The following is a 15,841-nucleotide window of genomic DNA, read 5'->3' as shown; positions in this document are numbered from 1 at the left end:
TAAGGGGCAGCACGGTAGCATGGTGGTTAGCATAAATGCTTCACAGCTCCAGGGTCCCAGGTTCGATTCCCGGCTGGGTCACTGTCTGTGCGGAATCTGCATGTCCTCCCCATGTGTGCGTGGGTTTCCTCTGGGTGCTCCAATTTCCTCCCACAGTCCAAAGATGTGCGGGTTAGGTGGATTGGCCATGCTAAATTGCCCGTAGTGTCCTAAAAAGTAAGGTTAAAGGGGGGGGGTTGTTGGGTTACGGGTATAGGGTGGATACGTGGGTTTGAGTAGGGTGATCATTGCTCGGCACAACATCGAGGACCGAAGGGCCTGTTCTGTGCTGTACTGTTCTATGTTCTATGACTGCGAGTGAGGCAGGTATTGAGAAAGTAGAAATAGAGGAGCTTCTTTCTTTGCAATTGTCCCACACGTTCTTCCAGCTTGTATGGATGAAAGTTGGAGGATGAAGATGGATGAGCAAACTTACTTCGGCACCATGGCACAGGGAATCACTCAAGTGGGGGGAGTAAATAGTAAATAGTGGTAGTGAGAACAATATAGTCAGGAGATAGACACAATTCTCAGCAGCTGAGAGTGAGAGTCCAGACGGCTGTGTTGCCTGCCCAGTGTCATGGTTTGGGACATTTGCTATATTCTGGAGAATACTGCAGTAGAAAGGGGAAAATCCAGTTGTGCTTCATGTGATATTGGTAGGATTAGGAAAGAGGTTCTGTTTACAGAGGATCAGCAGCTAGGGGCTAAATTAATAAGGCAGAACCACAAAGGTAATGATTTTTGGATTATTACCTGAGCCACGAGCTAATAATAATAATCCTTTATTGTCACAAGTATGAGGGGCTGGTTTAGCACACTGGGCTAAATAGCTGGATTTTAAAGCAGACCAAGGCAGACCAGCAGCACGGTTCAATTCCCGTACCAGCCTCCCCGAACAGGCACCGGAATGTGGCGACTAGGGGCTTTTCACAGTAACTTCATTGAAGCCTACTCGTGACAATAAGCGATTTTCAGTTCATTTCATGAAGTTACTGGGGAAAGCCCCTTGGTGTGGAGTAAATAAGATTACAGAGTTAAATGCGTGGCCCAAAGATTGATGTGGGAGAAATGGGTTTCAGTTCATTTGGCACAGGCACCAATTTTGGAGAAAGTGGGAGCTAAACCATTGAGCTGATCATCACCTGAACCATGCTGGGACAATAGTTTCATAGAATCCATAGAAATCCTACAATGCAGAAGGACGCAATTTGTCCAACCGAGTTTGCACCGACTCTCCGAAAGAGCAGCCTACCTAGGCCCACTCCCCGCCCTATCCCTGTAACCCCACCTAACCTGCACATCTTTGGATACTAAGGGGCAATTTAGCATGGCAAATCCACCTGACCTGCACATTTTAGACCATGGGAGGAAACCAGAGCACCCAGAGGAAACCCACGGAGACATGGGGTGGCACGGTGACACAGTGGTTAGCACCACTGCCTCATAGCGCCAGAGATCCGGGTTCACTGTCTGTGTGGAGTTTGTGCATTCTCCCTGTGTCTGCATGGGTTTCTCCGGGTGCTCCGGTTTCCTCCCACAGTCCAAAGATGTGCAGGTCAAGAGGATTGGCCATGTTAAATGCATGGATTTTCTGAAGGGAGGATGATACAGATGTAGTGGCTTGATAATGTTATGGTAATATAGTCAAATGGTGTTCCCGATGTTGAATGTCGGGAAACAAGCACCGTCATTGACCAGGGATGATGGGTTGGGAGGGGCAACATAAATCCATAAAAAGTTCTCATGAAATTTTCTGATCCCATTGCCAAACCCGCCTGAAGTAAATGGTACTGGAAAATCCCAGCATTTGTGTCTGCCATCACAGAGGAAAATACCACAAATATCAGAGAAACGAAGGACGAACAGGAATGAGGAACTGAAAGAAATTATCAGTAAAAAAGTGATTCTGGAGAAATTAATGGGACTGAATGTTGATAAATCCCCCGGACATAATGGCCGACCTCTCAAAGTATTGAAAGAGGTGGCTGCAAAGGTAGTCACAGGCGACCTTTGCCGGTGGTCGCCTTCCAAAAGTTTACCGATTGTGGAATGGTTGCTGCAGATTGGAGGGTGATGTACCATCAATTGGACTCGAGACACGGTGAAGATCCAAACTGTGGCTTTAATGAAAATGAAATGAAAATTGCTTATTGTCACGAGTAGGCTTCAATGAAGTTACTGTGAAAAGCCCCTAGTCGCCACATTCCGGCGCCTGTCCGGGGAGGCTGGTACGGGAATCGAACCGTGCTGCTGGCCTGCTTGGTCTGCTTTAAAAGCCAGCGATTTAGCCTGGTGAGCTAAACCAGCCCCGACAGAGGAAATCAGCTAGTTGTTAGCCCGGTGGTTGACTACAGAGAAAGGCCAACCGCCGGGAACTCTGGGTACTTATACCCCGCCTCTGAGGCAGGGTCTACTTGCATCTCGACCAATTGGTGAGCAGTCACATGACTAGTCCCAGCCAATCGGACGCAAGGCACATGACCAGCCAGAGCCAATGGGAAACCAATGCTCTGCACCAATGGCAGTGCTCATATTCATACCACCACATTCACCCCTTGTGGAGAAAGAAGGCGGGGAGGGGTGCGTAAGTGGAAGAGAGAGAGGGGGCGGTGGTCCGAGGACTGGTGGTATGAGCAGCGAAAATCAAGAAAGGTGGGCTGCCCACTGGCTCGTGGCAAAAAAACAATACTACTACTACTACTTAAGGTGCAACAGAATAACAACAAAGTCCAAAAAATATGTCCCATGGTCGCATCAGATGGACACGATCAGCCTGTCGGGTGCCCGTGATGTTCTGGTGGACCGTCGCAGTGGAGCCGGTGACGTCGGGCCGATGGTCATCCTTGCATCCGGGAGCGCGGTCGTATATGTGTCTCCGTACCCCGGGGCGGTGGTGGAGATGCTGTAATCGGGGGAGAGGGGGCATGTGCGCTGGGTCGTGGGGGCACTGGGGGGAATTGGGGTTGGGGGGGAGGTGTTGATGTAGGGGGAGAAGGCCTCACGCCGGCAGGTGCCAGGTCCCGAAGCGAGACCGTATCCTGCCGGCCGTCGGGATACTCCACGTATGCATACTGCGGGTTGGCGTGGAGTAACTGGACTCGCTCAACCAACGGGTCGGACTTGTGCACCCGCACATGCTTCCGGAGCAAGATGGGCCAGGGGGTGGCCAGCCAGGTCGGGAGAGGGGATCCTGAGGACGACTTCCTGGGGAAAACAAGAAGACGTTCATGAGGCGTTTGATTAGTGGTAGTACAGAGGAGAGACCGGATTGAATGCAGGGCGTCGGGGAAGACCTCTTGCCAACGGGGGATAGGGAGATCTCTGGACCGTAGGGCCAGCAGGATGCTCTTCCAAATGGTGCCATTCTCCCGCTCGACCTGACCGTTACCCCGGGGGTTATAACTGGTCGTCCTGCTAGAGGCTATGCACCTGCTGAGCAGGAATTGACGCAGTTTATCACTCATAAAGGAGGACCCCCGGTCGCTTTGGATGTACACGGGGTAACCGAACAGGGAGAAGATGGATAGGAAGGCCTTTATGACGGTTGTTGTGGTCATGTCGTGACAAGGAATGGCGAAAGGGAAGCGGGAGTATTCGACGATAACACTCAAGAAATATGTGTTACGGTTGTTGGAGGGGAGGGGACCCTTGAAGTCTATACTGAGACGTTCAAAGGGGTGGGATGCCTTGATCAGATGCGCTCGTTCGGGGCGGTAGAAGTGCAGTTTGCACTCGGCGCAGACGTGGCAGTCCCTGGTGACGGTCCTGACTTCCTCAACGGAGTAGGGCAGGTTGCGGATCTTAATAAAATGGTAAAAACGAGTGACCCCTGGATGGTAGAGGTCCATGTGGAGGGAGCGGAGGTGGTCAATCTGCACGCTGGTGCAGGTACAGTGGGATAGGGCATCGGGAGGCTCGTTGAGCTTCCCAGGACGATACAAGGTATCGTAGTTGTACGTTGACAACTCGATCCGCCACCTCAAGATCTTGTCGTTCTTGATCTTGCCCCTCTGTGCATTGTCGAACATGAAAGCTACTGACCGTTGGTCTATGAGGAGGGTAAACCTCCTGCTGGCCAGATAGTGCCTCCAATATCGCACAGCTTCGACTATGGCCTGTGCCTCCTTTTCCACCGAGGAATGCCGGATTTCGGAAGCGTGGAGGGTTCGTGAGAAGAAGGCCATGGGTCTGCCCGCTTGGTTCAGGGTGGCCGCCAGAGCTACGTCAGACGCGTCGCTCTCGACCTGGAATGAAAGGGACTCGTCGGTAGCATGCATCGTGGTCTTCGTGATATCCGCTTTGATGTGGCTAAAGGCCTGGCGGGCCTCCATCGACAGGAGAAAGGAGGTGGACTGAATGAGGGGGCGGGCTTTATCGGCGTAATTGGGGACCCACTGGGCGTAATATGAGAAGAAGCCCAGGTAGCGTTTGAGGGATTTGAGGGAGTTGGGGAGAGGGAGTTTCATCAGGGGTCGCATGCGTTCGGGGTCGGGGCCTATCACTCCGTTACGCACTACGTAGCCAAGGATGGGGGAGGACGGTCGGTGCTAAACACGCACTTATCCTTATTGCAGGTTAAATTAAGGAGTTTTGCGGTTCTGAGGAATTTTTGGAGGTTGATGTCGTGGTCCTGCTGGTCGTGGCCGCAGATGGTGACGTTATCGAGATACGGGAAGGTGGCCCGTAGACCGTGCTTGACGACTATTCAGTCCATCTCCCGTTGGAAGACCGAGACTCCATTTGTGACACCGAATGGAACCCTGAGGAAGTGGTAGAGGCGCCCATCTGCCTCAAACGCGGTGTACTTGTGGTCACTCGCGCGGATGGAGAGCTGGTGGTCGTCGGACTTAAGGTCCACCATGGAAAAGATTTTGTAGTTCGCGATCCTGTTAACCAGGTCGGAAATACGGGGGAGAGGGTACACGTCCAGCTGCGTAAACCTGTTGATGGTCTGACTGTAATCAATGACCATCCGGTTTTTCTCCCCAGTCCGAACTACCAGCACTTGGGCTCGCCAGGGACTGTTGCTGGCCTCGATAACTCCTTCCTTAATGAGCCTCTGGACCTCGGACCTGATGAAGGTCCGGTCCTGGGCACTGTATCGTCTGCTCCGAGTGGCGACAGGTTTACAATCTGGGGTGAGATTAGCAAACAAGGAAGGGGGGTCCACTTTGAGGGACGCGAGGCTGCAAACAGTAAGGGGGGGAATAGGGCGCCGAATTGGAAGGTCAAGCTCTGCAGGTTGCACTGGAAATCCAGGCCCAAGAGTGCCGGAGCGCATAGACGGGGGAGAATGAGGAGTTTGAAGTTTTTGAAAATCCTCCCCTGGACCGTGAGGTCCGCTATGTAGCACCCGGTGATTTGGACGGAATGCGAACCCGAGGCCAATTCAATCTTATGCTTAACTGGGTGGATGGGGAGCGCGCAGCATCTTACCGTGTCGGGGTGGACGAAACTTTCCGTGCTCCCGGAGTCTAGCAGGCATCTCGTTTTGTGTCCGTTGAGCTGGATCGTTGTCGTAGTCTTGGCGAGCGAGCGTGGTCGCGACTGGTCGAGTGTGATGGAAGCAAGTCATGACGAGAGTTCCAGATCATCCTCGGTGGCAGAATAATCGCTGGCAGGGCCTTCCGTGTTGGCCCAAGATGGCGGCGCCCAGGACCCGCACGTGGAATCATGGTCCCAAGATGGCGGCGCCCAGGACCCGCACGTGGAGCCGGGGCCCCAAGATGGCGGCGCCCATGGCCTGCACATGGCATCCGGGGCCCAAGATGGCGGCGCCCGTGGGAACCTCGTGGCGGCCGAGGGCAGTTTCAGCGGCGTCTGCGGGCCGGTCAGGGCAGCCGGGAGCAAGGATCAGGAGGACCGTGGGGCCGTTGCGGGGGCCGGGAGGCGGGCTGGACAGGTCGGGGCGCGGCGCTGGGCCCTAGGGGGGCCCGGGGGGGGGGGGGATCCACGGTCGCTGCGCGGAACAGCAGCGACCGACTTGGTTTGGCAGACCACCGCGTAGTGACCCTTCTTCCCGCAGCTCTTACACAGAGCGGAGCGGGCCGGGCAGCGCGGGCGGGGGGGCTTGGAGAGGCCACAGAAATAGCAGCGGGGCCCCGCTAGTTTGTCGGAGCGACCCGCAGCGCAGGCCTGGGGGGGGGTTCGGGGTCCACGGAGGACGGGGGTGGCGCGTGCCATGAAGTCCAGGGGGTTGCCGCGTGGTCGGGGGCGTATGCGCGGGCGTTCAGGTCAGCAACCTCCAGGGAGGTTGCAAGGGTCCGTGCCTCAGCTAGGCTGAGGGCGTTCTTCTCCAGCAATCGTTGGCGGATAGAAGGAGACTGCATGCCAGCAACGTAAGTATCTCTAATTAAAAGTTCCATGTGCTCAGTCGCCGAAACATGGAGACAGTCGCACATTCTCCCTAGAGCTGTGAGGACCTGGTAAAACACGTCGAGTGACTCACCAGGGAACTGTTGTCTAGTCATCAGGAGATGCCGTGCGTATACTTCGTTGACCGGCCGGAGAAAGTGTCCTTTGAGAATCTCCATGGCCGCATCATAATCGCTTTCGTCCTCAATCATTGAATATACCGCCGTGCCCATGCATGAGTGGAGGATGTGGAGTTTCTGCTCCTTGGTGGGCTTGCTGGCTGCAGTTTTCAGGTAACTGTTGAAACACGCCTGCCAGTGTTTAAAAATTGCAGACGCATTTGCAGCATGGGGGCTGGTGCGGAGGCAGTCAGGCTTGATGCGTAGCTCCATTCCAAAATTCTAGCTGATTAAATTGATGTACCATCGGTAAACAGTTTACCGATTGTGGAATGGTTGCTGCAGATTGGAGGGTGATGTACCATCAATTGGACTCGAGACACGATGAAGATCCAAACTGTGGCTTTAATCAGCTAGTTGTTAGCCCGGTGGTCGACTACAGAGAAAGGCCGACCGCCGGGAACTCTGGGTACTTATACCCTGCCTCGGAGGCGGGGTCTACTTGCCTCTCGACCAATTGGTGAGCAGTCACATGACTAGTCCCAGCCAATCGGACGAGATGCACATGACCAGCCAGAGCCAATGGGAAACCAATGCTCTGCACCAATGGCAATGCTCACATTCATTACATCACAGAGGGTAGCAAATGTAACCTTGTTATTTAAGAAAAGAGGACGAGAGGAAATAAGGAACTACGCTCCTGTTAGCCTGACATCAGTAGGAGGAAAATTGCTCGGATCCATTAGAAAGGATGTGATAATTGGACACTTAGAAAATCATGGTCAAATTGCTCAGAGTCAATGTGGATTTATGAAAGAGAAATCACATGTTTTACGAACCAGTTGATATTTTTTGAGGATGTAAGTAGCAGAATAGGTAAGGAGAGGCCAGTGGTTGTGGTGTATTTGGATTTTGCGAAGCTTTTGATAAGGTCTCACACAGGAGGTTAGTAAACAAAATGAGAGTACATGGGATTTGAGACAATAAACTGACATGGGATTGAGGATTGTCTAATGGACGGAAAACAGAGTCATCCAGACTCTAAATGTTAGCACTGTACTTTCTCAACAGATGCTGTCAGACCAGCTGAGATTTTCCAGTATTTAGCTGCTTTTAGTTTCAGATTTCAGAATCCACAGTAATTTGCTTTTATATAAATGGGTCATTCTCAGGTTGGCAAGCTGTGACTAGTTGGGTACTGCAGGATTATTGCTGGGGTCCCAGCTATTCACAATCTATATTAATGATTTGAATGTAGGAACCAAATGTAATACTTTCTTGCTTTGGAACTTTTTGACTCTTAAAATATTTGTAAGATTGATGGAACGATTAGAGGGGATGTGAGAACAGTTGTTCCATCCAGAGGGTTGTGGGGGTCTGGAAATCACTGCCTGAAAGGATTGTGGACGCAGAATCACTAAACTCATTTAAAAGGTGTCTGGATTGGCACCTTAAGTGCTGTAACCTTCAGAGTTATGGGCCAAATGCTGGGAAGTGAGATTGGGCTGGGTCGCTCATTTATCGGTCAGCCTCTTTCTGTGTCGCACACTTTCTGTGACTCTATGAAATTTGCTGATGACGCAATACTAAGTTGATTTTATCCACTTTGGTCGGGAAAAGAGAAATGCAGAACATTTCTTAAATGTTGCGAGATTGGGAAATGTTGATGTTCAAAAGAACCTTGTTCATATGGTCCAAGGAAAGTGAACATACAGGTGCAACAAGCAATGAGGAAGGCAAATGATATGTTGGCCTTTATTGAAAGGGGATTTGGGACAGGAGCAAAGAAGTCTTCCTGCAGTTGTGTGGAGCCTAGGTAAGACCCCACCTGAAGCATTGTGTGCAGTATTGGTCTCCTTATCTAAGAAAGGGTACACTTGCCGCAGACCGATCGCGGCGAAGATTTACCAGACTAAATCCTGGGATGGCAGGATTGTCGTATGAGGAGAGACTGAGGATCATGTGGGAAAATGGCATTGAGGGAGTAGATCAGCCATGATCCTGTTGACTGACCAAGCAGGCACGAGGGGCTGAATAACCTACACCTGCTGCTAGTTCCTATGAATTATATTAGATGTGGTTGATATCCATTCTGCTTGGTTGCCTTCTATTTTAAATCAGCAGCAGGGGGATGGGCTGGAGTTAAGGTTTAGGGAAGAATTATCATTAAAAATCACAGCAGTCAAGAACTGATTGGCGTATCTTCTTATTTTTCAGTGCTAGGTTTTTTTGAGTGCAAATTCACCCTCAGAAGCCACTCTTTAGCCAATTTGATTTACTCCATGTGATATCAAGAAAAAGCTGAAGGCATGGGATACTGCAAAGACTATGGCCCCTGTGGTGATATGCATCACTGTAAATACACAAGGGGTTAATATAGGTATACTGCAACTAGGTAAACACTAGAGGGAGCACCAGAGACATCATGGCACTCAGTCATTCAACCAATAGGTCAGTAAGATAGGACACGACCAATGGGCAGTCAAGACACACCCAGAGGTGACAGGTGACACTACCACAAGGGGGCTACTCATATAAAAGGACAGGGCACACATGTTCTTTCTTTTTCCATAGGCGACACTCAGAGAGACAGGGGCAGATCAGGAAGCATCACACCCACCGCATGGATTAGAGCAGACTGGTTAGTTAGACTGAGTTACTATAGCAAGATCAGCAGGAGAGTTGAACTCAAGTAGGAGAATTGTTAACTGTTCAATAAATGTGTTAAACCTATCTCCAAGTCTGAACCTTCCTTTGTTAGAGCATACATCAAGGAAGCAGCTTATGCTACATGAAGAAGCTTAACACAACAGCCCCTGACAACATTCCAGCAAGAATACTGAAGACTTTGTTCCAGAACCTGCTATGCCCCTAATTAAGCTGTTCCTGGACAGCTACACCAGTAGACATCTGTGACTTCCCAAAGTCTGTCCACCATCTACAAGGCTCAAGTCAGGAGTGTGATGGAATACTCTCTATTTGCCTGGATGAGTGCAGCTCCAACAACATTCAAGAAGCTCAAAACCATCCAGGTCAAAACAGCCCGCTTGATTGGCACCATATCCATCACATTCAACATTCACTCCCTCCACTACTGATACACAGTGACAGCAGTGTGTGCCATCTATAAGATGCACTGCAGCAATTTGCCAAAGCTCCTCAGGCAGCACCTTTGAAGCATGCAAGCTCTACCATCTAGAAGGACAAGGGCAGCAGATGCATGGGTACACCACCACCTGGGTGATCCCATCCAAGTCACTTGGAAATATATCACTGTTCGTTCACTGCCTCTGTCTTAAAATCCTGCAACTCCCTCCCCCACAGCGTTGTGGATGTACCTACACCACATGGACCGCAGTGGTTCAGGAAGCCAGATCTCCACCACTTTCTCAAGGGCAATTTGGGATGGGCAATAAATGCTGGCCTGGCCAGCAATGCCTACATCTTGTGAACGAATAAAAAGAAAATGAGTGCTGATTGCAGTTTCTGATTTGTAATTGGAGATGGCTCAGCAAGATGCTGATCATCCTATATTGCTCTCAAGCGTTACTGTCAGCAGTTACTCCACTCATGCTGTGTCTGTTTCATGGGAGCTCTCACTCCTTACTTCAACAGGAGCCATGACTAGAGTTGAGAAGGGAATTTTCATTTGAACATCAGAGGGGCTGGTTTAGCACAGTGGGATAAACAGCTGGCTTGTAATGCAGAACAAGACCAGCAGCGCAGGTTCAATTCCCGTACCAGCCTCCCCGAACAGGCACCGGAATGTGGTGCTTTTCACAGTAACTTCATTAAAGCCTACTTGTGACAATAAGTGATTATTAATATGACACAGAATGGAATGGCATGTACTGGCTAATGCACCAAGAACGGCAGAGAACGAGATAGAAACTGCTGTTGTTGTTGAAATTGGATTTTGATATGCCTCTATGTTTAATAGGTGCAATAAGATCCAGTTTCAGGGACCAATGTCCTCCACCCCAAGGAAGCCTAATGACGTTGGACCCAATATTGGGCTATTTTTCAACAAACAGTGGGTTCCTTCCTACTTCTCTTGAAATTACGTTGTGGTGGTGCCAGGTGAAGCAGTCCATTGCTGTTCCAGCCCGCACCCTCCTGAGACTTATGAGGCTGCAGTCGGTGAGGCAAGCAGTCTTAAACCTGGTGACTTTATGCATTTTCTAGGTTCCTCTTGTGCTTTTGTTTTGCTTCCAACTGACAGGCTTAAATGAGCTTTTGCCCTACCTCAGAGCAATTATTTATTTATTTATTTACTCCGACCAAATCCACATCCCAGCATTTGCCGAAAGAGGTAGGGAAACTCTAGAAGACCACGTAGTCATAGATTCCTATCTCCAATGGTTGCATTGCAATGTGAATGCCTATCTCACCATCAGGCTGGAAGAAACTCCCCAATCACAGCATGGCATGCTTTACAGGGCATTGCAGAACAGATGGCATGTCAGGGTGACCTGAATACGAATTTGGCTCAACTGCTTAAGACCTCACCGATGTTCTTGAGTGCTTGAAAACCATCTGAGAATAATTGAGTTAGCCTGCCTTCGCAGAGTTTGCATTAGTAGAGGGAAAATGTGCCATGCTTGTTGATCTGCTGCAAGGATGACTTTAATTACCATGCAAGAGAGAGATTGTAGAGTAATGGTCAGCCATGATGTAGTGTAACCTCTCACAGATATGGGGCTGGATTCTCCGCGCGCGGGCAGAGAATCCACTTTCATGCCATAATCGGGCCCGGCGGCGGTTTGCCGATTCTCGGGCCCCGAAAATCGGCGTGACAGTGGAGTATGCCGCGCCGCCGAGGGGCCATTGCCAGAGGCCCTCCCAGCAATCCACCGCTCCCAACCGGCCGAGTTCCCGGCGACGTAGAACTAACCACCTATTGCCAGTTGGGATTCTGCAATGGCGGTTGCGGACTCAGTCCGCGGCCGCCCTGGTCGGAGGCGGAAAATCGGAGACCAGGGGGGGCTTATAGGCGGCCGGGGATTAGATATGCGGGGGTTGAGGCTCTGGCGCGAGGCCGATCGGGAGGTCTCTTTCTTCGGTGTGGCTCCGCGGTCCGAGTTCGGCATGGAGCACGGCGCGGAAGCTGGTGGCCGGCGCCGTGCGCATGCGCGGACTCTGAACCGGAAGTGCAGGGGCCCATATTAACAGCTAAAGCTGTGAGATTCACTCCGGGTCCCTGCTAGACCCCTGCAGCGAATTGAATTAGGTCAACTTTTTTCTAGGAATTTTGTGAGTAAAACTCCACCGTTTCTACGCCGGAGTGGGGACTGTGGTGGTATAACTAGGAGGTTTACGGTACCTATCTGCCATTGGTGCAGAGTACTCGCTGCCCATTGGCTCAGGTCGGTCATGTGCCTCTCTGCTGATTGGTTGAGGCTAGTCATGTGACTGCTCACCCATTGGCCGAGAGGCAAGTAGTCCCGCCTACGAGGCGGGGTATAAGAACCCGTAGGACCCTGCAGTCGGCCTTTCTCTGTAAGTCAAATGCCGGGCACACAACAAGTTGATTAAAGCCTGATATATGGAACTTCTTCACAACTCGAGTCCAATTGATGGTACATCAGGGTCATAGTCTCCTTTTGGGAGAATCCAGCCCATGTTGTAGTGCTGACTATGACATGGTGCAGTAAGATAGTCCAGTGCAATGCCTTCCTCATGGACATCTGATTCAGCATTTACATGATTTTAGCTGCCATCAATAACGAAATCAGACTTTGGGTTGTGCTGTTAGAGATTCATACATGTACCTCAGGACCCCTTTCCCTTCATCATAGTAATCCTGTACCCCAACAGATGTGGTTGCAGATGGGATGAGATGCGTTTTAATAATCTCTTGGACTGTTCTTTTTTTTAACCTCGTCCTTCCGCCACTCAACTTTAATTGTCTTTTAATTCCAGCTTGAACGTTGACTGCTCACAATTCACATTTCCGACCAATGCAGTGTTGGTGGAGTTTTGCAGAAATCTGGGGCGGGATTCTGTGATCCTGATGCTAAGTGTTGACACCGTCGGAAACGCCGTCGTGTTTGCCGACGGCGTCAACGTGGCCTCAGGATCAGAAATTCTGGCCGCAACAGGGGGCCAGCATGACACTGGAGTGACCCTTGCCGCTCCAGTTGCTGATCCCGGCGTCGACTGGACGCCGCGGGGTCCGCGTATGTGCAGTGGCACCGGTGCCAACGCGCACATGCGCAGTGGCTCCTCTCCCCGCACCGGCCCCGACACAACATGGAGTAGGGCTACAGTTGCCGGCGCGGAACAAAGGAGGCCCTCAGCACGAGAGGCCAGCCCGCCGATTGGTGGGCCCCGATTGCGGGCTAAGCCGCAACGGAGGCCCCCTCTGGGGTCGGGCCCCCCCTCTCCCCCACACAGGCCACCCCTGGACCCTTCCACGCCGAGGTGCCGCCGGCTGAGAGGTTAGAATGGCGCCGGCGGGACTCGGTTTTTTTGTTGCGGCTGCTCAGCCGAGAATCGCGGGGGGGGGGGGGGGGGGGCCCGGAGAGTGGCCCCTGGCCGGCGCCGCGTCGACCGTGCCGATGCCAATGGTGCCGATTGCATCCCAGCGTCGGGGCAACATGTCGCGAATCGTGCCGGTCACAGCGATTCTCCGGCCTGGCCTTGGGCTGAGAGAATCCCGCCCCTGGTGCAGCGGGAAGGAGAATCGAGCCCAACGTTCTGGGGATCATAAAGCAGTGCAAATCTGGAGTAGAGTTTTACATTTAAAGATGAAAATCAACCCCATGACTTTACATCCCTATTCTCAAGTGTACTGATCTTGAAGCATAGTGCTGAGCTATTCTTAGTTTCAACCACTTAATCCCAATTGCTTATGTCTGACACTGATGTTTGATAGCATTTCTGTTTGTAGAAGTCAGAGTAAATCAGTCACCAGCGCTATTACAGACACTGAACTCAGTTATTTGCTGGGGATATATACACCAGTGTCAATTATAGGTCACTTATATTACTTTTCAGGCCGCAGACTGCTTTCTGGAGCTTCATTTGTTTTTGATGATACGTGATGCTGTTTCCATTTTCATTGAAGCTCAGAATGAAATCTCACACAGGACGAGGGGTAAATTTACGCTGGAGTTTACTTAGTTTGAGATCAACGGGGAGTGGAGCCTATGCACCAGTTCCCAAGTTTTACGCTGCTAACCCCCGCACGCTCATCCCAACAGCAGGGAGGGAGATTCTCTAATCCTAAGGCTAAGTGTTGACGCCGTTGTAAACACCGTTGCGTTTCCCGACAGCGTCAACATGGCCTCAGGATCAGCAATTCTCACCCCTACAGGGGGCCAGCACAGCACTGGAGTGATCCAACCCCGCTCCAGCCGCCGATCCCGGCGTCAGATGGGCGCCGCGCATGCGCAGTGGGACCGGCGTGATTTCTGCGCATGCGCGGTGGCTCCCTTCTCCGTGCCGGCCCCAACGCAACATGGCGTAGGGCTACAGAAGCCGGTGCGGAACAAAGGAGGCCCCTAACCTGAGAGTCCGGTCCACTGATCGGTGGGCCCCGATCGCGGGCCAGGCCACAGCAGAGGCCCCCCCCGGAGTCGGACCCCCCTCCCCACAGGCCGCCCCGGATCCTTCCACGCCGAGTTCCCACCGGGTAAGACCAGGTTAGAATGGCGCCGGCGGGACTTGGGTTTTTTGGTACAGCCGCTCGGCCCATCCTGGGCTGAGAATTGGGAGGCGGGGGGCAGGACCTGGACCGGCGCCGCGCAGACTGCGTCGGCACCAATGGCGCCGATTCTCCACTCTCTGGAGAATCGCATGCCGGAGTCAGGGCGGCGTGGTGCGATTCACGCCGGTCGCCGCGATTCTCCGGCCCAGCCCCGGGCTCAGAGAATCCCGCCCCAGAAATCTAAACACACAAGACAGAATGAGTTTGCAATTCTACCATCAGGATCAAATGCAACTACTGCTCTCCAAGTTGAATTAATTCAACAAGCATTGGCTATAAAAGTACCTGTGGATACAGTTCTGGGATTGTTCATCAATGAGCTACTTCCAGATCTGGAAATACCTGACTCAGTGGCATCTTACTACTCATGTGGTGTCAATAATGTGTTAAAACTCTTGAGGCTTACTGTTGTCATACCTATCCCCTACTGTCACAACATAGTGACGATAATATTGGTAATATCTAAAAGTAATGCGCAATTCCTCTTGCCACAGTGTGCAAGTAAAAAAGGAATGTTTCACTTGAATTATGAAGCAGGAGTAGGACAAATGGGTTAAAAGATTTCTCTCAATAGATAACAACAAAACAACATCCAAACTTGAGCGACTGCACTGCAATTTGTTGAATGCATCACCATCATTCTTCAAAGGCTTTGAAATGACGTCACATTTAAAACAAAAAAGCCCACAAACATTTTAATGCAGAGGGTCATTTATCAGGAATAGAACAATGCTCACAATGTGGAGCCAAGAGGCCACATGTTTCACACATATAGGAAAAAATATCTCCAATACAATTGCTAACTATTATTTTACCAGGGTGTCAATTTGTAAAATATTAGGCAGGAATTGGAGAGAAAAAGTAAAAAACACAGCAAATCTGAAAATCTTGTAATATAAATGCTGGAAATGTTGTATAAATCAGTCAATTTCTACAGGAAGAAAAGTCAGCAGACGGTATTCTCCCTCAGCCGACACCAAAATCGGGAAATGCAATTGGGCGGGCGCCGGTTTCACGACAAATCCCAATTTTCCGGCGCCGTGACAACAGCGTCAATGTGCTCCAGGATGCACGTACAGTAAACACCATTTACATATCATTAGCGGGCCTGAGCCGGTATTCTCCGGGGTCTCTGTGATTCTCCGCCTCCACCGGGGCGAACTCACGATGGAGAGGTTCACTTGTGCTTTTAAAAATCATGAAACTGGCGCCATGGCTGGTGAGGGAGAGAGAGGAGGTAGGACACGGCAAGACGTGACCGTGGGCTGCTGGTCCTGAAACTGGCCGGCTGACTGGTGGGGGGGGGGGGCATGGACCACCATTTCCACGCCTGCAAGGCACCCATCTCGCTGCGCACCCCACTGACCACCCACTTTGGCCCCTGGTTCTGCAGAGTGACACCAGCCATATGGGAGCTGCTCAAGGAGGAGGAAGCTACAGCAGCGGAGCGTGCAGCAGCGGAGCGTGCAGCAGCGGAGCGGGCAGCAGCGGAGCGTGCAGCAGCGGAGCGTGCAGCAGCGGAGCGGGCAGCAGCGGAGCGTGCAGCAGCGGAGCGTGCAGCAGCGGAGCGTGCAGCAGCAGAGCGTGCAGCAGCGGAGCGTGCAGCAGCGGAGCG

This window comes from Scyliorhinus canicula, chromosome 5 (assembly GCF_902713615.1).
Source record: "Scyliorhinus canicula chromosome 5, sScyCan1.1, whole genome shotgun sequence".
Taxonomy (NCBI): Eukaryota; Metazoa; Chordata; class Chondrichthyes; order Carcharhiniformes; family Scyliorhinidae; genus Scyliorhinus; species Scyliorhinus canicula.
Note: the sequence above shows the minus strand (reverse complement) of the source record.